General features: G+C 47.9%; 1 non-coding gene across 1 annotated transcript; it reads right to left on the reverse strand.

Annotated features, from left to right (window-relative positions):
* Positions 1-1,853: 1,853 nt before the first annotated feature.
* LOC143797446 (U6 spliceosomal RNA) lies at positions 1,854-1,958 on the reverse strand. Its single transcript, XR_013220475.1, has one exon. It is a non-coding gene; the product is annotated as a U6 spliceosomal RNA (small nuclear RNA).
* Between the last annotated feature and the right edge of the window lie 4,947 nt (positions 1,959-6,905).

A 6,905-nucleotide genomic window follows, 5' to 3' on the forward strand; every position in this document is an offset into this window, starting at 1 on the left:
AAGAACTCTGGAATAGGAATTCTAGGTTCAGACATGGGAGTGTGAACAACAAAATCCTGTATGTTTTGAACTTTTGCCGCGAGATTACTCAGGCTGGAAGCCAAACTCTGGACATCCATGTTAAACAGCTAAGATCAGAGCCATTCAAGGGTTAAGAGGAGGTAAGAAGCAGCTAGACAGCAATTAAGGGCTAGGCAGCAAAACTCTGAAGGGAAAAAAAAAAAAATTCCCTTAAACACTTCTTTTTCTCCTGCTTCAGCCCAAACAATTAACACTTTGTGGCCGGCTATACTGTCATGAATCCCCAATGGCTAGGGATAGCACAGGACAAGCAAAGTACAAATAAATAACGGACGAGCTCTAGGGTGATGGAACCTGGGCTGACCGCTGCCCTACGCCTGACAAACGCAACTAGAGATAGCCAGGGAGCGTGCCTACGTTGGTTCTAGACGCCACGCACCAGCCTAAGAGCTAACTAGTACTGCAGAGAAAATAAAGACCTCACTTGCCTCCAGAGGAATGAACCCCAAAAGATATAGTTGCCCCCTCACATGTATTGACGGTGAAATGAGAGGAAGGCACACACATAGAGATGATATATATAGATTTAGCAAATTGAGGCCCGCTGTAAACTAGAAAGCAGAACGATACAAAAGGGGACTGAGCGGTCAGCAAAAAACCCTAATCAAAAAACCATCCTGAGATTACAAGAACCCATGTGCCAACTCATGGCACATGGGGAGAACCTCAGTCCACTAGAGCTACCAGCTAGCATAGAGACATAATAAGCAAGCTGGACAAAAAACCAAACAACTGAAAATCAGCACTTAGCTTATCCTGAAAGATCTGGGAGCAGGTAGGCAGGAACCAAACAGAGCACATCTGAATACATTGATAGCTGGCAAGGGAATGACAGAAAGGCCAGGTAAAATAGGAAACACCCAGCCTCTGATGGACAGGTGGAAACCAAAGGCCGCAACCCACCAAAGTCACCCAGTACCAGCAGTAACCACCAGAGGGAGCCCACAAACAGAATCCACAACAGTAGTGGCAGCGGACCAACCCGGGTTGGAGCAAAAGGATCGGAAACTGAACTGTTGATCTCTCCGAAAAGGACGCCTAAGCCTCTGCTGGGGAAGAAATTTCCTCTTTCCTCCTGTGGCATCAGAAAAAAAAGCTGATCCACTTTCTCATAAAATAGGTGACTGCTCTGGAAAGGCAGAGATATCAAGCGCTTTCCACTCTGAGCATAATGCTCTGCTGATCGTGACTGCGTTCACTGCCAGTAGAGCAGAACAGCCAGCCGCATCCAAGATGTGTGTACCAAGTTATCTCCAGCCCAAGAAATTTGACTGGCAAGATGTACTGCTTCAGAGGGGATAATTACCGCTCTGAATGGATTTGGCCAGGGTATCTGCACAGAAGACTATCGCCTTAGAAACCCATGCTGCTGCGAATGAAGGACAAGGGGCCGAGCCTGAGGCCTCAAAAAACAGAGTGAGCAAGGTGTTCTATCTGACGGTCTGTGAGATTTTAAAGGATGATCCATCCTGTATGGATAAAAGGGTCTTGGATGCCAGGCGAGACACTGGCGGGTCTACAACAGGGGATTCAGCCCAGTCCTTCCTCGGCACAGCCGAAAAAGGATATTTCGCTTTAAGAGACTTTTGTCCTGTGAAGCGTTGGTCCAGTTGCTCCCTGTAATGATTGAGTGTGGCTGTAAACTCAGGGTGGACTGCAAAAGTCTTAAGGGGCGTTTAGTCCTGTTAAAGGACATGGCTTGATCTGGAACGGAATCAGATTTCTCTTCAACGTTTAATGTCAGATTGACCACCTCAATCAGTGCATCCACCGTTCTTACGGAACGCTTCACGAATTTGCGTGTCCTCCTTACGCAGGGGCCATGCTAATCTTCTGCATCGTTCCAATTTTAGTATATGTGCTGCCGAAGCGAGCACCTGGAAGTCTGGCGAATCCAAGTCCAAGGAGCTGTCCGATTTGTAATCGGAATCACGGTCGTTACTGACCCCTGGAGAGGGAGAGCAAGAAGCAGAACTCGCGGACAAGAATGCACGAGAATGCCCTGGGGACGTGCTGCGGATACTTTTCCTGGACACCTGTAGTGCTCTCTCATAGCTGACCCCTGCTTTAAGTTGGGACATTGTACCCTTCTAACTGTTCCTTTTAAAAACGTAGGGAATTCCTGCAATAAAAAGGATACAGCAGGGAGGAGGAAGGTGCTCTAATGCAGCGCTCCCATACCCAGATCCTGTGTCCTCAGGTCCTTCTGTGTGGCACTGTAGCTGCTGAGCCTCCCCAGAGAGTGCTGACACCGCGGCTCAGATGTTCCCGACAATTTGCCTCAGAGACCACTGCTGGATGCCAGTGTGTGTCCGGAGGGTCCGTGGGAGGAGGGGAGATGGCCACTGAGATTAGAAGAGACGCTTCTTGTCCTGTACGAGAAGCACCAGAAAGGTGGGCGGAGCTGCTGGGATGCATCATAGCGGGGGCCGAGTTACAGAATGTGGCCTAGCAGAGAACTGAAGCCGGGGACTAAATTTATCAGCACCAGTACCCGAAGGGCCAGGGAGCGCCGCCGCCAGGAGAAGCCCCCCTCTATCCAGCACCACCACAGACCACCTGCCCAGAGCACTCCAGCCCAGGCACTTACCCGGAGAAGCTGCCAGGTGGCAGGTAAGCCAGCGATATGCGGCGGGTACATGTCCTCCTGCCGCCGCCGCTGCTGGTCTTGGACAGTTCAGGGGTAAAGGAATCATCCTCGATCCACCATCCCTTTAATGGGGAGGTGGAGAAAGTCCGCCTCCTTGTACCATCCGCTTTAACAGTGATGGTGCAGTGGGGGCTGATGGAATGCCACGAGGTGGGCCTCTGTACATCCAAAGGGTTAATCCCCTAGGATGGGACAGGGCTAATGTCCGGCATTAGGCCTGGCTGTGGAAGAGTAACGTGGAGACGACACTCCATGTGCTCGTCCGTAAGGTGTGGGGAGATCGGTGCCCTTGAAGGGGCCCGTCGCCCCTAAGAAAAATTCAGGTCAGGCGTGGCATCCCACGTCGCAGGAGAGGATACGGAGAGGCGACACTCTCCGTGCTTGCCTGTTGATGGTTCGAGGAGATCGGAACCTTGAAAGGATCCGTCGCCCCATTCGTCTGTAGTAAAAATCAAAAATGAAAAAGACGAAAAATAAAATAAAAAACTTTAGGTCTGAAGACCAGACCAGTGTGCCTCCTACGGACACTAAGCAAAAACTGGTTCTGTCTGGACACAGTGGGTGGTGTATACTGCAGAGGAGGAGCTAACTTTTTTTTGTATTGACTTGTGTCAGCAGCATACACCCACGGTCCTGTGTCCCCCAATGTGGCGAAGGAGAAATTTGGATTGTTAATAAATACCATTTGAAATTTGGATTGTTAATAAATACCATTTGAATGTTCAATTGAGTGTTTAGTCTTTTTGACCTACCTTAACTCCTTTATTACTGAAACCACATTTGGCCTTAAAGATCAAGCCACATTTCTCAATCTGATGTGTCACTTAATGTTGTAATAACTAATATGTCATATATTTATCAATAAAATGTGCTTATATTTTCGAAATCATCAGAGATTTGGTGAAAATTTTGAAAAATTCACTTTTTTATTTCTTATACAAACTTTGAATTTTTATGCCCTTTCTGCAGATAGTCGTACCAAACGAAAATGTACGGTAAATTTGCTGCTAAACTTTTAAACCTTATAACATCCCAACAGAATAAAAGATTACTGAAAAAATGATGATGATGTAAAGTAAACATATAGGAAATGTTCATTATTAAAATGTGTACGTAACATCTGCATAATATTTTCAGCGTCTTTTCTTTTGTTAGAAGGGTTAAAAGTTTAGCAGCAAATTTACATTATTTTCAAGAAAATTTACAAATCCTATTTATTTATGAACCTATATAGGTTTTAAGTGACTGAGCAATTTATTTGGGTGAACCCTCCCAAAAGTGATAACATTAATATTCTTAATTAAAACCATACTTCGCCCATTCCTCCGATGCCCTCATCATCTGCAAAAGAGGTAAAAAAACAAAAACAACAACAGTATTCCTCACCTTTCCGCAGAGATGCTTTTAATCCAATAGTCCCACGATGTGTCCAGCCCCGCTACGTCTAGATGGCAGGTTGCATGGTGCGACCATGCAGCCTGTCATCCAGCAGGGAAACTGAGCACTGTGTGCTCTGCGTCTGTGTGTGAACTCGTATATGTATATATACACTGCTCAAAAAAATAAAGGGAACACTAAAATACCACATCCTAGATATCTCTGAATGAAATATTCCACTTGCAAATTTTTGTTCATTACATAGTGGAATGTGTTCAGAAAAATAAAACACAACAGTTATCAATGTAAATCAAAATTAATATCCCATGGAGGTCTGGATTTAGAATGATACTCAAAATCAAATTACAGGCTGATCCAACTTCAGTGGAAATGCTTCATGACTAGTGTTGAGCGATACCTTCCGATATTAGGAAATATCGGGATCGGATTGTATCGGCCGATATCCAAAAAATATTGGATATCGCCGATACCGGAAACCAATCCAAGTCAATGGGACACAAATATCGGAATGAAAATAAGCCCTTTCTTTCCTTGTACATCCTGTTCCGGAGGAGGGGGGAGAGTGTGGGCGGTGCCTGGGCGGAGACTGTGTGTCTGTGTGGGACCGTGGGGTCTGTGCGGGCTGCCGGGGATCTGTACGGGCCTCTCGGGGGTCTGTGCGGCCTGCCGGGGGTCTGTGCGGCCTGTCGGGGGTCTGTGCGGCCTGCCCGGTCCTCTCGGGGGTCTGTGCGGCCTGCCGGGGGTCTGTATGGGCCTCTCGGGGATCTGTGTGGCCTGCCGGGGGCCTGTACGGGCCTCTCGGGGGGTCTGTGCAGCCTGCCGGGGGTCTGTACGGGCCTCTCGGGGATCTGTGCGGCCTGCTGGGGGTCTGTAACGGGCCTCTTGGGGGTCTGTGCGGCCTGCCGGGGATCTGTGTGGCTTGCCGGGAGTCTGTGCGGCCTGCCCGGGTGTCTGCACGGTCCTCTCGGGGGTCTGTGCGGCCTGCCGGGGGTATGTACGGGCCTCTCGGGGGTCTGTGCGGCCAGCCTGGGGTCTTTGTGTTTGTGTGCAGGCATCGTCCGATGGGACTACAAGTCCCATCGGGCTATGCCTGCTACAATGGCAGTGATTGACACATTAGCCAATGATGGGACAGTAGTAGTCCCATCATCCGGCTAATGTGTTGAATGTAAAAAAAACAAACTACATACTACATACATACATACATACATACTACATACAACATGCATACTACATACATACATACTACATACATACATATATACTACATACAACATCCATACATACAACATACATACATACTACATACATTGCGCCTGATGGCCACACGTTTCATCTGTTTTTTGCCGGATGCGTTGCTGTGGGTTTTTTTCGCCGGACAGAAAAACCGTTCCTCTGTATGTGTTTTCCGTCCAGCGGAAACAGCTTTTTTGACGGATCCTTCAAAAAATGAATGAAACGTGTGGCCATCAGGCGCAATCCGGCGCAAATAAAACTCTATGAGAAAGAAACGGATCCTGTAAATGTGCTCGCAGGATGCGTTTTTTAGCCATAGACTTGTATTAGCGACCGTCATGCAACGGATCCGTTGTGTTTTGGCTGACCGTCAGCACGAAAAAATGTTCAAGTGAACGTTTTTTTGTCCGTCGCGACCGCCATTTTCTCCCGTGCATGCACGGCCGAAACTCCGCCCCCTCCTCCCCAGACTTCAGAATGGGCAGCGGATGCGTTGAAAAACTGCATCCGCTGCCCACGTCGTGCACAAATTTCACGTGCGTCGGTGCGTCGGTACGTCGGCCAGACGCACCGACGCAAGTGTGAAAGAGGCCTAAATGAGCGTTTAATTTAAAAAAAAAAAAAAAACGGCATGGGCTCCCGCGCAATTTTCTGCGCCAGAGGGGGAAAGCCAACGGCCAGGGGCCAATATTTGTAGCCTGCTATGAATATCAGCCCGCAGCTGTCTGCGTAGCCTTTACTGGCTACTAAAATAGGGGGACTCCCCCAAAAAATGACGTGGGGTCCCACTATATTTTATAGCAAGAAAGGCTACGCAGACAGCTGCGGGCTGATATTCATAGCCTAGAAAGGGCCAATGGATATTGCCCCCCCCCGGCTACAAAGTCCGCAGCCGCCCCAGAAATGGCGCCAATTCTGGCACTTAGCCCCTCTCTTCCCACTCCCGTGTAGCGGTGGGATATGGGGTAATAAGGGGTTAATGTCACCTTCCTATCGTAAAGTGACATTAAGCCGGGTTAATACCGGAGAGGCATCAATAAGACGCCTATCTATTATTAATCCAATAGTAATAAAGGGTTAATAAAAGACACACACATTAGGAAAAAAGTATTTTAATATTCTTCATTTAACCATACTTACCATACTTCAGCGCCTGCAAAAAATGTAAAATAAACCGTATACTACCTGTCCGCCGCAGTCCAATTAATAACGAGTGTCCCACGACTATCTCCCCTATAGAACAGTGACATCGGGTGATGTCACTGCTCTATAGAACCTTCAGTGACACACTGACAGGAGACAATGGCTCCTGCAGTGCATCACTGAGAGGTTACTATATTTCAAAGTCTCACTTTATGGCAATTGCTGCGTGGGAAAATTTCTCACACAGCAATGCCAAAAGTGAGACTAGGGACTATTTTTTTACAGTGGCAGAGGAATACAGTGTGGAAGAATACCTTCCTCCCGTCATTGTAATCCTGGAGCCCCTAGAGAGCGGTCGCATCAGCTGATGCTGCCGTTCTCCACGGGAGATCGTCGT

This window comes from Ranitomeya variabilis, chromosome 1 (assembly GCF_051348905.1).
Source record: "Ranitomeya variabilis isolate aRanVar5 chromosome 1, aRanVar5.hap1, whole genome shotgun sequence".
In the NCBI taxonomy this organism is placed as follows: Eukaryota; Metazoa; Chordata; class Amphibia; order Anura; family Dendrobatidae; genus Ranitomeya; species Ranitomeya variabilis.